A 19,366-nucleotide genomic window follows, 5' to 3' on the forward strand; every position below is an offset into this window, starting at 1 on the left:
AGGCCCTCAGGTGGCCTCCGGTGACCACATGTGACCCCGGTCAAGGGCTCATGTGACCTCAAGTGACCCGAAAAGAGCTCATGTGACCCCGGTCAGGGCCTCAGATGACCTCAAGTGACCGCGGTCAGGGCCTCAGTTGACCTCAAGTTGCCTCCAACGATCTCAAGTGATCCAGGTCAGGGCCTCAGGTGAACTCAAGCGACCCCAAATGACCTGAAGTGACCCCAATCAGGGCCTCAGATGAATTCAAGTGTCCCCGGTCAGGGACTCAGGTGACTTCAAGTGACACCAAATACTTCAAGTGACCCCAATCAGGGCATCAGACGACCTCAAGTGACCCCTATCAGGGCCTCAGATGACCTCAAGTGACCCCGGTAAAAGCCTCAGATTACTTCAAGTGACCCCAAATGACTACAAGTGACCACGGTCAGGTCCTCATATGAATTCAAGTAACCCCGGTCAGGGTCTCAGGTGACCTCAAGCGACCCCAGATAACCTCAAGTGACCCCGGTCAGGGCCGCAGATCACCTCAAGTGACCACGGTAAGGGCCTCAGATAACCTCAAGTGACCCCAAAAGACTACAAGTGACCCCGGTCAGGGCCGCAGGTAAATTCTAGTTACCACCAATGACCTGAAGGGACCATGGTCAGGGCCTCAGATGACCTCAACTGACCTCGGTCAGGGCCTCAGGTGACCCCAAGCAACCCCAAATGACTAGAAGTGACCCCAATCAGGGCCTCCGATGACCTCAAGTGACCCCAAATGACCTCTAGTGACCCCGATCAGGGCATCAGATGACCTCAAGTGACCCCCGTCAGGGCCTCAGGTGACCTCAAGTGACCCTGCTAAGGGCCCCAGATAACCTCAAGTGACACCAAATGACTACATGTGACCCCGGTCAGGTCCTCATATGACCAAAAATGATCCCCGTCAGGGCCTCAGGTGACCTCAAGTTACCGCCAATAACCTCAAGTGACTGCAGTCAGGGCCTCAGGTGACCTCAAGTGACCCCAGTGAGGGCCTCAGATCACCTCAAGTGACCCCAAATCACTGCACGTGACCACGGTCAGGTCCTCATATGAATTCAAGTGACCCCAGTCAGGGTCTCAGGTGACCTCAAGCGACCCCAAATGACTACAAGTGACCCCAGTCAGGTCCTCATATGACCTCAAGTGACCCTGGTCAGGGCCTCAGGTGAGCTCAAGTTACCACCAACGACCTCAAGTGATCCTGGTCAAGGCCTCAGGTGACCTCACGTAACCTTAAATGACTTTAAGTAACCTCGGTCACAGCCTCAGATGACCTCAAGTGATCCCAAATGACCTCAATGGACTGCAGTCAGGGCCTCAGGTGAAATCAAGTGACCCCAAATAAGGGCATCAGATGACCTCAAGTGACCCTGGTCAGGGCCTCAGATGACCTCACGTGACGCCAAATGACTACAAGTGACGGCTATCAGGTCCTAAGATGACCTCAAGTGACCCCTATCGGGGCCTCAGATGACCTCAAGTGACCCCGGTAAAAGCCTTAGACTACTTCAAGTGACCCCACATGACTACAAGTGACTGCGGTCAGGTCCTCCTATGAATTCAAGTGACACCGGTCGGGTCTCAGGTGACCTCAAGCGATCCCAAATGACTTCAAGTGACCCCAATCAGGGCATCGTTTGACCTCAAGTGACCCCAGTCAGGGACTCAGATGACCTCCAATGACCCCAAATAACTACAAGTTACTCAGGTCAGGTCCTCATATGACCTCAAGTGACCCCGGTCAGGGCCTCGGGTCACCTCAAGTGACCGCGGTAAGGGCCTCAGAAAACCTCAAGTGACCCCAAAAGACTACAAGTGACCCCGGTCAGGGCCGCAGGTAAATTCTAGTTACCACCAACGACCTGAAGGGACCACGGTCAGGGCCTCAGATGACCTTAGCTGACCTCAGTCATGCCTCAGGTGACCCCAAGCGACCCAAAATGACTACAAGTGACCACAGTCAGGGCCTCAGGTGACCTCAAGTGACCCCAAATGACGACAAGTGACCACGGTCAGGGCCTCAGGGGACCTCAAGTGACCCCGGTAAAGGCCTCAGATTTCTTCAAGAGACCCCAAGTGACTACAAGTGACCCCGGTCAGGCCCTCATATGACCTCAAGTAACCCCCGTCAGGGCCTCAGGTGACCTCAAGTGACCCTGCTAAGGGCCTCAGATAACCTCAAGTGACGCCAAATGACTACACGTGACCCCGGTCAGGTCCTCATATGACCACAAAAAACCCCCGTCAGGGCCTCAGGTGACCTCAAGTTACCGCCAATCACCTCAAGTGACTGCAGTCAGGGCCTCAGGTGACCTCAAGTGACCCCAGTGAGGGCCTCAGATCACCTCAAGTGACCCCAAATCACTGCACGTGACCACGGTCAGGTCCTCATATGAATTCAAGTGACCCCAGTCAGGGTCTCTGGTGACCTCAAGCGACCCCAAATGACTACAAGTGACCCCGGTCAGGTCCTCATATAACCTCAAGTGACCCTGGCCATGGCCTCAGGTGACCTCAAGTTACCGCCAATCACCTCAAGTGACTGTGGTCAGGGCCTCCGGTGACCTCAAGTGACCCTGCTTAGGGCCTCAGTTGACCTCAAGTGACGCCAAAAGACTACACGCGACCCCGCTCAGGTCCTCATGTGACCTCAAGTGACCCCAGTCAGGGCCTCAGGTGACCTCACGTAACCTTAAATGACCTTAAGTAACCTCGGTCACAGCCTCAGACGACCTCAAGTGATCTCAATTGACCTCAACGGACTGCAGTCAGGGCCTCAGGTGAAATCAAATGACCCCAAATGACCACAAATGACCTATTCTTTGATGCTTGCCTTTCCTTTTTGCAGCCACAAGGCGGGCGGCAGCGCCCGGCTGAGGCGGGTGGCAGTGCTGCCTCCTTGTGGCCAGTGTGTGGGACTGCAGCCCTCTCCCAAGGTCCTCCCGTGGCCGCCATCTTGGGAGAGTCTCGGACGGGACGCTTTTGACCTTCTCAAAATGGTGTCAAAAAAAAAAAACAAAACACACGAAGGCGGGAAATTCGTATCAGGTGAAATCAAGTGACCCCAAATGACCTCAAGTGACCCTGCTCAGGGCCTCGGATGACAACCAGTAACCCCAAATAACCTCAAGTGACCCCAGGCAGGGCCTCAGCTAACCTCAAGTGACCCAAAACCACCTCAAGTGATCCCAGTCAAGGCCTCAGGTGACCTCAAGTGACCCCCAAATTTCCTTATGTGACCCCAGTAAGGGCCTCAGTTGACCTCAAGTGACCCCAAATTACCTCAAGTGACCCCGGTCAGGGACTCATGTGATCTCAACTAACCCAAAATTGCCCTCACTTGACCCCCTTAAGGCCCCAGGTGACCTCAACTGACCCAAAATGACCTCAACTGATCCCAGTCAGGCCTCAGGTGACCTCAGGTGAACGCAAAATAACCTCAAGTGACCCCAGCCAGGGCCTCAGATAACCTCAAGTGACCCCAAAAGACTACAAGTGACCCCGGTCAGGGCCGCAGGTGACCTCTAGTTACCACCAATGACCTCAAGTGATCACGGTCAGGGCCTCAGGTGACCTTATGTGACCCCGGTCAAGGGCTCATGTAACCTCAAGTGACCCCAAAAGAGCTCATGTGACCCCCGTCAGGGCATCAGATGACCTCAAATGATCCCGGTCAGGGCCTTGATTGGCCTCAAGTTACCTCCAACGACCTCAAGTGACCCCGGTCAGGGACTGAGGTGGCCTCAAGTTACCGCCAATGACCTCAAGTGACCACGGTCAGCGCCTCAGGTGACCCCAAGTGACCCTGCTAATGGCCTCAGATGACCTCAAGTGACACCAAATGGCTACACGTGACCCCAGTCAGGTCCTCATATGACCTCATGTGACCCCCGTAAGGGCCTCAGGCGACCTCGAGTTACCACCAGTCACCTCAAGTGACCCCGGTCAGGGCCTCAGGAGACATCAAGTGACCCTGCTTAGGGCCTCAGATGACCTCAAGTGACCCCAAATGACTACACGTTACGCCGATCTGGTCCTCATATGACCTCAAGTGACCCCAGTCAGGGTCTCTGGTGACCTCAAGCGACCCCAAATGACTACAAGTGACCCCAGTCAGGTCCCGATACGACCTCAAGTGGCCACGCTCGGGGCCTAAGCTGACCTCACGTGACCCCAAATGACTACAAGTGACCCTGGTTAAGGCCTCAGGTGACCTAAAGTTACCGCCAAAGACCTCAAGCGACCCCAGTCAGGGCCTCAGGTCACCTCAGCTGGCCGCGGTAAGGGCCTCAGATAACCTCAAGTGACCCCAAAAGACTGCAAGTGATCCCAGTCAGGTCCTCATATGACCTCAAGTGACGCCGGTCAGGGCTTCAGGTGACCTCACGTGACCCCAAATGACTACAAGTGACCCTGGTCAGATCCTCATATGACATCAAGTGACCCCGGTAAGGGCCTCAGATGGCCCCAAGTGACCGCGAACGACCTCAAGTGACCGCTACCAGGCCCTCACATGACCACACGTGACCCCAAGTGACCCCAAATGAACCCAATCAGGGCCTCAGACCACCTCAAGTGACCCCAGTTCGGGCCTTAGGTGACCACACGTGACCCCAAATGACCTCAAGTGACCCTGCATAGGGCCTCAGATGACCTCAAATGATGCCAAATGACTACACATGACCCCGGTCAGGCCCTCATGTGACCTCAAGTGACCCCCGTAAGGGCCTCAGGTGACCTCACGTGACCCCAAATGACTACAAGTGACACCAGTCAGATCCTCATATGACCTCAAATGACCCCCATTAGGATCTCAGGTGATCTCAATTTACCGCCAACGACCTCAAGTGACCACGGTAAGGGCCTCAGGTGACCTCAAGTAACCGTGCTACAGACCTCAGATGACCTCAAATGACACCAAATGACTACACGTGACCCCGGTCAGGTCCTCATGTGACCGCAAGTGACCCAAAATGACCTTAAGTGACCCCAGTCAGGACCTCAGGTGACCTCATGAGACTCAAAATGATCTCAAGTGACCCCGGTCATGGACTCAGGTGATCTCAAATGACCTAAAATGACTTCAAGTGGCCTCAGTCAAGGCCTAAGGTGACGTCAACCGACCGCAAATTACCTCAAGTGACACCAGTCAGGACCTCAGGTGACCTCGAGTGACCCCGATCAAGGCCTCAGGTCCCCTCAAGTGACCCAAAATGACCGCACTTGCCCCAGTCAAGGCCTCAGGTGACCTGAGGCTGATCTCATGCAACCATCGTCCTGAAGAATTCCGCAAGCTTCGTACACAAGCCCTCTTCTTCGCACCTTCGTTCTTCACTTCTTGCAAGCTGCCGTGACGTCTGGCTGCTGGAGGCGAAGAAGCGGCTACTTGGCACAGAGATGACTGGAGTGGCAGCGGTGCACTCCGGAGCGCTGCTTCTGCTGAAAGACACCGGGAAGCGGTCCGTCCCTTCGGCCAGCTCTGGAACTCCGCAATCTGCCTCTCTAGTCACCTATATCTAAGCGAAAAGCTCTTCCACTCCATTCCTCTAGAAGAACGTGTACCAGCACTGCTCACTTAGCCCGAATTCTCCAAGACATTGGTTTTGCTGCACATTCCAAGGACGCTGCATTTTCCTGGGCAAGCTGCAAACTGCTGGCAGATGGCCATGCTCTCTGCCCACTACTGCCCAGCTCTTGGTAGTAACGGGCACGTTGCAGCCTGGCCAAGGCAAGAAACCTGGAGAGCTGTCACAGAGCAGAAGGGCAGATGAGATGCTGAAAAGCAGCAAAGCTGAACAGACGGACTCAGCTTCAATACTGTGCAATCGCCTGAATGTGAAAACTGAAGCAGCAGAGCGTCTGGCTTCTGTGCACAGCAGCCCTTTGCCAAGCACAGTCAGCTGCTTATATTCTTGTTTCTTGACAAACTCACTGCTGCCCTTCTTTTCTGCAGCTGCCATCGTGTTCTCGGCACCGCAGAGCCTGAGGCCACGAGCAAGAATTTCCACCCAAGGACTTCTCAGGACTAAGCTGAAACCCACAAAAATTGTCCTGGAACACCTTCCAGTCGCATGCTAAGACTGCAGTTATCAGGCTGGTGAGGGTCAGCCATCGTTCTCTAGTAGTTCGAGGGCTGCACACACAAGCCCAGTTTTAGCGGCTTCGTTCTTCTCCTCTTGCGGGTTACAGCGCTCTCTCGGGCTCTCGGAGACGAAGAAGCGGCTATTTCACGCACAGATGACTGGAGCGGCAGCGGTGCGCTCCGGAGCGCCGCTTTTGCCGAAAGACGCCGGCAAGCGGCACTTCCCTTCGGCCAGCTCCGGAGCTGCGTATTCTGCCTCTCTAGTCGCCTACATCTTAGCGAAAACCTTTTCCGCTCCAGTTCTCAAGGAGAAAGTGTACCAGAACTGCTCACTTCGCCCGACCTTGCAAAGAAATTGGATTTGCTGCACTTTCCAAAAGCACTGCATTTTCCTGGGCAAGCTGCAACCTGCTGGCAGATGGCCGTGCTCTCTGCCCACTCCTATCCAGCTCTGGGTAGTAGCGGGCACGTTGCAGCCTGGCGAAGGCAAGAAACCTGGAGAGCTGTCACAGAGCAGAAGGGCAGCTGAGATGCTGAAAAGCAGCAAAGCTGAACAGCCTGTCTCAGCTTCAGTAGTGTGCAATTGACTGAAGGCGAAAAACCAAGCAGCAGAGCAGCGGGCTTCTGTGCGCACTGAAGGCAATTGCAAGAATCCAGCAGCTGCTCCTTGCCAAGCACAGGCAGCTGCCTAGGTTCTTGCTTCTTGACCAACTCACAGTTGCCCTTCTTTTCAGCAGCTGCCACCGTGTTCTCTGCATCTCGGAGCCTCTGGGGAGCAGCAAGAATTTCCAAGGAGGGATGCGTGAAAACTAAAATAAAAACTCAGGAAGGTTGTCCTGGAACACCTTCCATTGCCATGTCAAGAGTGAATTCAAGAGGCAGGAGAGCGGCAGCCACCGTCCTGCAGCAGCCTACGAGCTTCGCACACAAGCCGGCTTCTTCGCGGCTTCGTTCTTCGCCTCTTACAAGCTACCGCGATCTACGGCTGCCGGAGGCGAAGAAGCGGCCACTTCACGCCCAGATGACTGGCGCGCCGCTTCTGCCGAAAGACGCCGGCAAGCGGCACTTCCCTTCGGCCAGCTCCGGAGCCGCGTATTCTGCCTCTCTAGTCGCCTACATCTTAGCCAAAAGCTTTTCCGCTCCAGTTCTCAAGGAGAAAGTGTACCAGCACTGCTCACTTAGCCCGACCTTGCCAAGAAATGGGATTTGCTGCAAATGCCAAGGACACTGCATTTTCCTGGGCAAGCTGCAAACTACTGACTGATGGTCATGCTCTCTGCCCACTCCTGCCCAGCTCTGGGTAGTAGCGAGCACGTTGCAGCCTGGCGAAGGCAAGAAACCTGGAGAGCTGTCACAGAGCAGAAGGGCAGCTGAGATGCTGAAAAGCAGCAAAGCCGGACAGCCTGCCTCAGCTTCAGTAGTGTGCAATTGACTGAAGGCGAAAAACCAAGCAGCAGAGCAGCGGGCTTCTGTGCGCACTGAAGGCAATTGCAAGAATCCAGCAGCTGCTCCTTGCTGTAAGTGCCGGTCTGAAGCCCCTCATTTTCCATTCTGCCTTCCGATTGCCACAAGAAAGAATCCCTTCCCCCACTGCAGTTCCGGCTTAGAACAGGACACAGTGCAGCTGGAACCACTGACCCGTCATGCTGGCTGTTCCCAACAAGGCCTGCTAAGAACATGGCAAGGACTTGGCAAAGACCTGACATGGAGCCAGCACGGGACCGCCTGATGCGCGGCCTGCTTCTCTTCTAATCTCCGTTCTTCAGCCGAATGAACTTTTGGGGTGACTCCCGTGGTCCTTCATTGAAGACCCTTTCATCTGCCTCCTTACCACTGGGACAAAGAAAGAATGAGAACCCTCCTCCCAAGGGCTGAGACTGAGACCCCTACTACAGGGAGGAGGGGAAATTGCTGGTCTGACCACTAATGACATGACCTCTTTCCCTTCAGTAATTTTAATGGACTTGTTCTTCATTGGATTCGTCTTGCTTTGGTGGTTTCTGTGGTTTCACCTGTTCCCGCGTGGCGATTCCAATGGACTTTCATTTTTACACTTTTTCCCCCCTCTTTCCTCTGTGGACTATAACTGGAGCCCCGAGTCGACCAGAACTTCGGCGACTCCCCCGACACGACAGACGGATCCCCATCGTCCGGACCACTGAGGATCTCGCCTGTGTTGGTAGCTATTCCCATACCCCTCTTCTCTCTCTCTATCCTTCTATCTCCTTTCTATTCCCCCACTATCTCATTTACTCTTTTGGCCCCTAATAAAGGTGCATTTGTTATGATTAAGTGACAGTCCCTTGTTGTTTGCCTTATTTGCACTTTTGGGATCGGTGAAAAGAACCATCACGACACCTCGCAATAAGCAGATCCTGACGTTAAAATTGGCGTCACGGACAGGATTTCTGTCTAGACAGAAGGGTTGCAGCTGAAAAGGCACCCACACTGTCTTTGGAAATTCATAAAGGATCCCTTAGTGCAAAAGGCGGGACACTGTTGTTTTGTTGTTGTTGTGTGTATCTGGTCTGGGAAGGAAGGGACAACTTGAAGCAACTAAGCAGAACCTCCCAGGCAGATTATTGTCCTTTCACCCAGCCAGGGAAGCGAAGGGCGACACAGCGAGGGCTGTGTAGTTTTGTGGAACTTAAGCTTGTAGCTCCCTGTCGTGGTTTTGGTCCCTTCACAAAATGAGTGACAATCTTAGCCTTGAAATTAAAGCTGAATTTTATGCACTACTAGCCAAACACAATGCCAAACCTTCTACGGAAGGAGAAAAATGGGCACAGAGGAATTGGTTGAACTTAGAAAATGTTATTGATAGAGTGTGTTCATTACAACATGAAACAAAATTCAAATTGGGCAAAAAGAAAATTATCTTATGCTCAGTTTTGGGAGCTTGTCTGACGGCAGCTATAGAAAATGGCTTTGAGCGAAGAAGTGAGGAACATGCTATAATAGACTCCCTTCAAAATCTAGTTGAAATTTTGCAAAACCAGTTCTATGAAGCAAAAAATGGGATCTATGCATTGTGAGCTGCCTTAAGAGAGGAACATGTTAACAAATCACATCATGCTGATTCCTCTACAGAGCCTGAGGAGAAGGAAACTCCTCACATGAAACAAATCTATCCTCATCAAGAACTTGAAGCAGCAAGTAATTGTGGGGAACATTGCTGCCATCACTTGAGACCCTTGATTAAAACTATCTCAGTGTATAACTATCTCAGTGATGATGATCTCCAACCTGACATCACAACCAAACACGTACCACCACAAGTAAACACTGCCACCGAGCTAGCTAAGCTTCAAAGGGAATACGGACAGCCTCCACATGAATCAGAAACAGAATATGTTTTCCGGGTGTCCCTCACTGGTGGTGATCCAATTCAATTAACTGAAGAGGAAGGCCGTGGGTATTGGGGACATGGTGTCTTCTTAACAACAGGAGAGAAAGGTGACACATGGTCCCTGACACAGCGTGCAGCTTTTTGGGCCGGGGGAACAAGCCCCTTGGAAAGGGGAGATCCCATAGCTAGAATTAGTACCCCCGATCAACTCTTGGAAAATGTGCACAAAGCTGCTTGCCTGCAAATGACTCACAAAAAGAAATTAATTCCTGGCTTTGAATCCCTGATGCAGTTAGCTGTGGAGCCCGAAATAATGACCCCTTGAATTTGTGGGCTTCCAGAATCACTCAAACCTACAGCAATTCTCCTTCCAAAAACGATAGCAGCTGTATCTCCTGTAGAAAGGCCAGATAGATTTCCTAGTAAGCAGAAGGACCCATTTGTTCCCCTTTATGACTTGTTGAGGAAAGGGGTGAAATGGGATTGGAGTCTTTCTCAGGAGTCAGCATTGCAATTGCTGATTTTTGAAGCAACAGCTCATCAAGCACTGGGCCCTATCCATCCTACAGATCCTTTCCAGGTGGAATGGGGATTTGCCTCCTCAGGGCTGTCAGTACACGTATGGCAGCGGGGTCCTGAGGCTCCGACAAGACCTGTTGGTTTTGATTCCCGTGGTTCCAAAGATGCTGAGAAAAGATACACTACCTGGGAAAAAGGATTGTTGATGGTTATCTTAGCTTTCCTAGAAGTAGAAAAAATTGCACGAAAACAACCAATTGTATTGAGAGGCCCCTTCAAGGTTATCAAGACAGTCACTAGTGGGACCCCCCCCTCCTGACGGGGTGGCCGAGAGGGCCTCAGTTAGAAAATGGTATGCTCAGGTTGAACATTACTGCAACTTTTTCTCAAGGAAAGAAGGAACTTTAGCAGTCCAAGAAACGGAGAGCTTGGACAAACTTGCCTCTGTAATCAAAGTAACCCCTCCTTTCTGCCCCGAACAATCAGCAAACTCTTGGTTTACTGATGCTTCTGCTAAAGGGGAAGGAAAAGGATGGAGATACAGGGCAGAAGCCCTCCACTTTTCCTCTGGTGAGCAAATGATTACAGAGGGAGAAGGTAGTGTACACGTTGGGGAGCTGATAGCTGTCTGGAGTGTTTTTCAACGAGAAGCACAGAATTCCTCTTTGGTCTGCAACTACACTGACTCCTAGGCTCTGTACCAAATGATCCTAATAATCCAGCTCATGACCCTGGCCAACCTGTTCTGGTGGACCTCTCTTACTATAGGACTAGTAGCACTTGTGCTAAAACGCCCTCTGAATAAATATGCATGGGAAGCCTCTGGTGCTCTAGGCAAAGAGCATTGGACAAATACATGCTGGATAATTCCATCATTCTAACTTTTCTGCCTCTCGGCAGCAGAATTCTGTTGTGTTTACTTTTTCAGAAGAACTCCGAGGGACATGAAGACCACCTAATCCATGATAAAACTGGTAATATTTTTCTGCATCCTACCACAACCCCATGGCCAGAAAGCAGCTGAGTGGCCGTGGTCTGAACTAATTGTGGTAGCATGCAGAAAAAGTGAAAGGATCTCTTTAAGCACAAAAAGGTTTGTACGCAGCCAAGCATACAGGATTGTTGGCGCAATTTCACATGAACACAAACTGTAGAAGTAGTTTGGTTTTGGTCCAAAAATACTGAAGCACTTTTTTTTTTTCTTTTTTTTTTTTTTTTTGGTTTTTGGTTTTTGTTTTTTAAGTTTAAAGTATTGATTCAAATACTGGAGTAGGACTTGATGTTAATGTTGTGACACCTACCACCCAACCACTGGTTACACTTAGCCCAAAAATTTTTGAAATTGGACCATATATAATCAGGAAAACTGGCCAACAACAGATCTTGTTTAATCTGTTATGGTCTCTTAAACAAGTCAAATTGCTGATGCAAAACAATATCTGAGAAATACAACCAGCTTGTTCACCCTTTTTGCAGACCTCTTTTCAGGCTTGGACAACCTGGCTGCGACAGTGGAACCCTCCTAAAAACCGGCTGCCAAGAGACATAACTGGTGTTGTGGGAACAGGATTGGGAATCCTAAATAGTATTGATTCAGAAGTATGAATGAATAAATTGGCTTCCACGACTAAAGATTTAAGCAAAATACAACAACCACTGCAATCGTCCTTATCGGCTTTGGGAACACATCAGTGGTTGCTATCAAACATTCTAGCAAATTGGGAAAAGGTAAATAGGAAAGACCACAAATTGATAATTGATGCACTTAATGCCACGCAAAGCAATGTTTCCTTAGCTCTTAGCTGCATCCAGGCTCAATTATGGATGCAGTCAGTTGCTGCCGCAATTAGAAGAGAAAGTGAAGAAGGCACTTTTCCTACTGAAATTAGGAAAATAGTCTGGGACAGTGCCACTGACTTTGAAAGAGATTTCCAATCCTGGTGGAATTTAGTGAATTTTACCTATGACCCCAGCATTTCTGCTGACCATAAGTAATGCCTCAGTGCATTTGATATTCCCTAGCATCGCATTAGGATTAAATCATGATGGACCCACTTTCTATCCTTCTGAACATAGAGAATGGGCCGGTCAAATTGATGACAAATGGCAAACTGTCAATTTAGAGTCCTGTACCATTTGAGAACAACTAGGGTTTATCTGTCAAGGTAATGCAATTATAGCTCAAGATATTTGTCTGGACACAGAACAAAATAGCTGTCATTTTGATATTCATCCTAACGAGACTTCTGAAACAGTCCTTGTATCTACAGGCAATGGGCGTGCCTGCTTCAGAACCGCTTGTGATACTGTGTTTATACAAAGTACAGTAGTAGCTCCTAAAAATAATTCAAATTTTTGTGCTTGCAACTTTACTAAAATTGCAGGATGTGATTTTTCTTTTGTAGCTCCAGTTACTTCACATGAACTTTTAGAATCCAATCTCACCATGATTCACAAGCTATTGCCTACTCCCATTGGGATGAACCTTACTCTGGTAAAGCAATTATTACTTCATCAAGATCTAATAGAGATCTTAGGAAAAATCAAGGAGAATGGACAGAAAACTCTGGTAACTGTTCATCATAATGTGCAAGAAATACATCGTGTTGTAGAAAGGGTGGAAAGTGATGCCTAGCACAGCTGGTGGCATACCCTTTTCGGGTGGTCGCTTACCGCCACCGGTGTCCTGAACAAATTGTGTCATCCCACTGTTGTTCTTTGGATTTTAGTTATGATTGGTTTTGTTTTAGCAGTAATCTTGCTCATTGTGAATTGGAGAATGATGAAACGACTAACAAAATTGACATCTATAATTAATGCACACCACTTGGCCGACATTCTTTACACTATAGATGTTCCCAGGACTGTAGACACAAGAAGATTATAAGGTTAGAAGATATGTTTTACATCATTTTCTCTTATGATTTGTTCGAATCACTGTTTTAAATTATTTTTTGTTTATTGCTTATAAAATTGTACTGAGTAATATCAATTATTTTTAATATTGATTATACTGGTTTATTATTTGATCAATCTATTGTTTAATTGATTCTTATTGATTATGATCTCAATAATTTATTGCTTAACTAGTATTGATTTAATTAATACTGATTGTATTTTGCTTATTGATTAATTCTAATTTGTTTACTAATATGTTGTGTTTTAGTTTTCCTGTTTCTTCTTTCCCTTTTCCTCTTCTCTTTTCCCTGGGACGTGCTGCCAACACTTGACGAGTCCTGAAGACTCCACGACGACACCATGGAACCCTGCTGATGAAGATCTTTCGAGGGCAATCGTCAGTCACGGGGTGGTGTAAGAGCCCGTCTGAAGCCCCTCATTTTCCATTCTGCCTTCCGATTGCCACGAGAAAGAATCCCTTCCCCCACTGCAGTTCCGGCTTAGAACAGGACACAGCACAGCTGGAACCACTGACCCGTCATGCTGGCTGTTCCCAACAAGGCCTGCTAAGAACTTGGCAAGGACTTGGCAAGGACTTGGCAAAGACCTGACATGGAGCCAGCACGGGACTGCCTGATGCGCGGCCTGCTTCTCTTCTAATCTCCGTTCTTAAGCCGAATGAACTTTTGGGGTGACTCCCGTGGTCCTTCATTGAAGACCCTTTCATCTGCCTCCTTACCACTGGGACAAAGAAAGAATGAGAACCCTCCTCCCAAGGGCTGAGACTGAGACCCCTACTACAGGGAGGAGGGGAAATTGCTGGTCTGACCACTAATGACATGACCTCTTTCCCTTCAGTAATTTTAATGGACTTACTCTTCATTGGATTCGTCTTGCTTTGGTGGTTTCTGTGGACTCACCTGTTCCCGCGTGGCAATAACAATGGACTTTCATTGTTACACTTTTTCCCCCCTCTTTCCTCTGTGGACTATAACTGGAGCCCCGAGTCGACCAGAACTTCGGAGACTCCCCCGACACGACAGACGGATCCCCATCGTCCGGACCACTGAGGATCTCGCCTGTGTTGGTAGCTATTCCTATACCCCTCTTCTCTCTCTCTATCCTTCTATCTCCTTTCTAATCCCCCACTATCGCATTTACTCTTTTGGCCCCTAATAAAGGTGCATTTGTTATGATTAACTGACAGTCCCTTGTTGTTTGCATTATTTGCACTTTTGGGATCGGTGAAAAGAACCATCACGACACCTCGCAATAAGCGGATCGTGACACTTGCCAAGCACAGTCATCTGCCTATGTTCTTGCTTCTTGACCAACTCACAGTTGCCCTTCTTTTCAGCAGCTGCCACCGTGTTCTCTGCATCTCGGAGCCTCTGGAGAGTAGCAGGACTTTCCAAGGAGGGATGCATGAAAACTAAAATAAAAAACTCAGAAAGGTTTTCCTGGAACACCTTCCATTGGCATGCCAAGAGTGAATTCAAGAAGCAGGAGAGCAACAGCCACCATGCTGCAGCAGCCTGCGAGCTTCGCACATAGCCAGCTTCTTCGTACCTTCATTCTACGCCTCCTGCAAGCTACCGCGATCTCAGGCTGCCGGAGGCGAAGAAGCGGCTACTTCGCGCACAGATCACTGGAGCGGCAGCGGTGCGCTCCGGAGCGCCGCTTCTGCCGAAAGACGCCGGCAAGCGGCATTTCCCTTCGGCCAGCTCCGGAGCCGCGTATTCTGCCTCTCTAGTCGCCTACATCTTAGCGAAAACCTTTTCCGCTCCAGTTCTCAAGGAGAAAGTGTACCAGAACTGCTCACTTCGCCCGACCTTGCAAAGAAATTGGATTTGCTGCACTTTCCAAAAGCACTGCATTTTCCTGGGCAAGCTGCAACCTGCTGGCAGATGGCCGTGCTCTCTGCCCACTCCTATCCAGCTCTGGGTAGTAGCGGGCACGTTGCAGCCTGGCGAAGGCAAGAAACCTGGAGAGTTGTCACAGAGCAGAAGGGCAGCTGAGATGCTGAAAAGCAGCAAAGCTGAACAGCCTGCCTCAGCTTCAGTAGTGTGCAATTGACTGAAGGCGAAAAACCAAGCAGCAGAGCAGCGGGCTTCTGTGCGCACTGAAGGCAATTGCAAGAATCCAGCAGCTGCTCCTTGCCAAGCACAGGCAGCTGCCTATATTCTTGCTTCTTGACCAACTCACAGTTGCCCTTCTTTTCAGCAGCTGCCACCGTGTTCTCTGCATCTCAGAGACTCTGGGGAGCAACAAGAATTTCCAAGGAGGGATGCGTGAAAACTAAAATAAAAACTCAGGAAGGTTGTCCTGGAACACCTTCCATTGCCATGTCAAGAGTGAATTCAAGAGGCAGGAGAGCGGCAGCCACCGTCCTGCAGCAGCCTGCGAGCTTCGCACACAAGCCGGCTTCTTCGCGGCTTCGTTCTTCGCCTCTTACAAGCTACCGCGATCTACGGCTGCCGGAGGACAAGAAGCGGCTACTTCGCGCACAGATGACTGCAGCGGCAGCGGTGCGCTCCGGAGCGCCGCTTTTGCCGAAAGACGCCGGCAAGCGGCACTTCCCTTCGGCCACCTCCGGAGCCGCATATTCTGCCTCTCTAGTCGCCTACATCTTAGCGAAAAGCTTTTCCGCTCCAGTTCTCAAGGAGAAAGTGTACCAGAACTGCTCACTTAGCCCGACCTTGCCAAGAAATGGGATTTGCTGCACATGCCAAGGACACTGCATTTTCCTGGGCAAGCTGCAAACTGCTTGCAGATGGCCGTGCTTTCTGCCCACTCCTATCCAGCTCTGGGTAGTAGCGGGCACGTTGCAGCCTGGCGAAGGCAAGAAACCTGGAGAGCTGTCACAGAGCAGAAGGGCAGCTGAGATGCTGAAAAGCAGCAAAGCCGAACAGCCTGCCTCAGCTTCAGTAGTGTGCAATTGACTGAAGGCGAAAAACCAAGTAGCAGAGCAGCGGGCTTCTGTGCGCACTGAAGGCAATTGCAAGAATCCAGCAGCTGCTCCTTGCTGTAAGTGCCGGTCTGAAGCCCCTCATTTTCCATTCTGCCTTCCGATTGCCACAAGAAAGAATCCCTTCCCCCACTGCAGTTCCGGCTTAGAACAGGACACAGTGCAGCTGGAACCACTGACCCGTCATGCTGGCTGTTCCCAACAAGGCCTGCTAAGAACATGGCAAGGACTTGGCAAAGACCTGACATGGAGCCAGCACGGGACCGCCTGATGCGTGGCCTGCTTCTCTTCTAATCTCCGTTCTTCAGCCGAATGAACTTTTGGGGTGACTCCCGTGGTCCTTCATTGAAGACCCTTTCATCTGCCTCCTTACCACTGGGACAAAGAAAGAATGAGAACCCTCCTCCCAAGGGCTGAGACTGAGACCCCTACTACAGGGAGGAGGGGAAATTGCTGGTCTGACCACTAATGACATGACCTCTTTCCCTTCAGTAATTTTAATGGACTTGTTCTTCATTGGATTCGTCTTGCTTTGGTGGTTTCTGTGGTTTCACCTGTTCCCGCGTGGCGATTCCAATGGACTTTCATTTTTACACTTTTTCCCCCCTCTTTCCTCTGTGGACTATAACTGGAGCCCCGAGTCGACCAGAACTTCGGCGACTCCCCCGACACGACAGACGGATCCCCATCGTCCGGACCACTGAGGATCTCGCCTGTGTTGGTAGCTATTCCCATACCCCTCTTCTCTCTCTCTATCCTTCTATCTCCTTTCTATTCCCCCACTATCTCATTTACTCTTTTGGCCCCTAATAAAGGTGCATTTGTTATGATTAAGTGACAGTCCCTTGTTGTTTGCCTTATTTGCACTTTTGGGATCGGTGAAAAGAACCATCACGACACCTCGCAATAAGCAGATCCTGACGTTAAAATTGGCGTCACGGACAGGATTTCTGTCTAGACAGAAGGGTTGCAGCTGAAAAGGCACCCACACTGTCTTTGGAAATTCATAAAGGATCCCTTAGTGCAAAAGGCGGGACACTGTTGTTTTGTTGTTGTTGTGTGTATCTGGTCTGGGAAGGAAGGGACAACTTGAAGCAACTAAGCAGAACCTCCCAGGCAGATTATTGTCCTTTCACCCAGCCAGGGAAGCGAAGGGCGACACAGCGAGGGCTGTGTAGTTTTGTGGAACTTAAGCTTGTAGCTCCCTGTCGTGGTTTTGGTCCCTTCACAAAATGAGTGACAATCTTAGCCTTGAAATTAAAGCTGAATTTTATGCACTACTAGCCAAACACAATGCCAAACCTTCTACGGAAGGAGAAAAATGGGCACAGAGGAATTGGTTGAACTTAGAAAATGTTATTGATAGAGTGTGTTCATTACAACATGAAACAAAATTCAAATTGGGCAAAAAGAAAATTATCTTATGCTCAGTTTTGGGAGCTTGTCTGACGGCAGCTATAGAAAATGGCTTTGAGCGAAGAAGTGAGGAACATGCTATAATAGACTCCCTTCAAAATCTAGTTGAAATTTTGCAAAACCAGTTCTATGAAGCAAAAAATGGGATCTATGCATTGTGAGCTGCCTTAAGAGAGGAACATGTTAACAAATCACATCATGCTGATTCCTCTACAGAGCCTGAGGAGAAGGAAACTCCTCACATGAAACAAATCTATCCTCATCAAGAACTTGAAGCAGCAAGTAATTGTGGGGAACATTGCTGCCATCACTTGAGACCCTTGATTAAAACTATCTCAGTGTATAACTATCTCAGTGATGATGATCTCCAACCTGACATCACAACCAAACACGTACCACCACAAGTAAACACTGCCACCGAGCTAGCTAAGCTTCAAAGGGAATACGGACAGCCTCCACATGAATCAGAAACAGAATATGTTTTCCGGGTGTCCCTCACTGGTGGTGATCCAATTCAATTAACTGAAGAGGAAGGCCGTGGGTATTGGGGACATGGTGTCTTCTTAACAACAGGAGAGAAAGGTGACACATGGTCCCTGACACAGCGTGCAGCTTTTTGGGCCGGGGGAACAAGCCCCTTGGAAAGGGGAGATCCCATAGCTAGAATTAGTACCCCCGATCAACTCTTGGAAAATGTGCACAAAGCTGCTTGCCTGCAAATGACTCACAAAAAGAAATTAATTCCTGGCTTTGAATCCCTGATGCAGTTAGCTGTGGAGCCCGAAATAATGACCCCTTGAATTTGTGGGCTTCCAGAATCACTCAAACCTACAGCAATTCTCCTTCCAAAAACGATAGCAGCTGTATCTCCTGTAGAAAGGCCAGATAGATTTCCTAGTAAGCAGAAGGACCCATTTGTTCCCCTTTATGACTTGTTGAGGAAAGGGGTGAAATGGGATTGGAGTCTTTCTCAGGAGTCAGCATTGCAATTGCTGATTTTTGAAGCAACAGCTCATCAAGCACTGGGCCCTATCCATCCTACAGATCCTTTCCAGGTGGAATGGGGATTTGCCTCCTCAGGGCTGTCAGTACACGTATGGCAGCGGGGTCCTGAGGCTCCGACAAGACCTGTTGGTTTTGATTCCCGTGGTTCCAAAGATGCTGAGAAAAGATACACTACCTGGGAAAAAGGATTGTTGATGGTTATCTTAGCTTTCCTAGAAGTAGAAAAAATTGCACGAAAACAACCAATTGTATTGAGAGGCCCCTTCAAGGTTATCAAGACAGTCACTAGTGGGACCCCCCCCTCCTGACGGGGTGGCCGAGAGGGCCTCAGTTAGAAAATGGTATGCTCAGGTTGAACATTACTGCAACTTTTTCTCAAGGAAAGAAGGAACTTTAGCAGTCCAAGAAACGGAGAGCTTGGACAAACTTGCCTCTGTAATCAAAGTAACCCCTCCTTTCTGCCCCGAACAATCAGCAAACTCTTGGTTTACTGATGCTTCTGCTAAAGGGGAAGGAAAAGGATGGAGATACAGGGCAGAAGCCCTCCACTTTTCCTCTGGTGAGCAAATGATTACAGAGGGAGAAGGTAGTGTACACGTTGGGGAGCTGATAGCTGTCTGGAGTGTTTTTCAACGAGAAGCACAGAATTCCTCTTTGGTCTGCAACTACACTGACTCCTAGGCTCTGTACCAAATGATCCTAATAATCCAGCTCATGACCCTGGCCAACCTGTTCTGGTGGACCTCTCTTACTATAGGACTAGTAGCACTTGTGCTAAAACGCCCTCTGAATAAATATGCATGGGAAGCCTCTGGTGCTCTAGGCAAAGAGCATTGGACAAATACATGCTGGATAATTCCATCATTCTAACTTTTCTGCCTCTCGGCAGCAGAATTCTGTTGTGTTTACTTTTCAGAAGAACTCCGAGGGACATGAAGACCACCTAATCCATGATAAAACTGGTAATATTTTTCTGCATCCTACCACAACCCCATGGCCAGAAAGCAGCTGAGTGGCCGTGGTCTGAACTAATTGTGGTAGCATGCAGAAAAAGTGAAAGGATCTCTTTAAGCACAAAAAGGTTTGTACGCAGCCAAGC

Source organism: Vidua chalybeata, chromosome 12 (assembly GCF_026979565.1).
Source record: "Vidua chalybeata isolate OUT-0048 chromosome 12, bVidCha1 merged haplotype, whole genome shotgun sequence".
Taxonomy (NCBI): domain Eukaryota; kingdom Metazoa; phylum Chordata; class Aves; order Passeriformes; family Viduidae; genus Vidua; species Vidua chalybeata.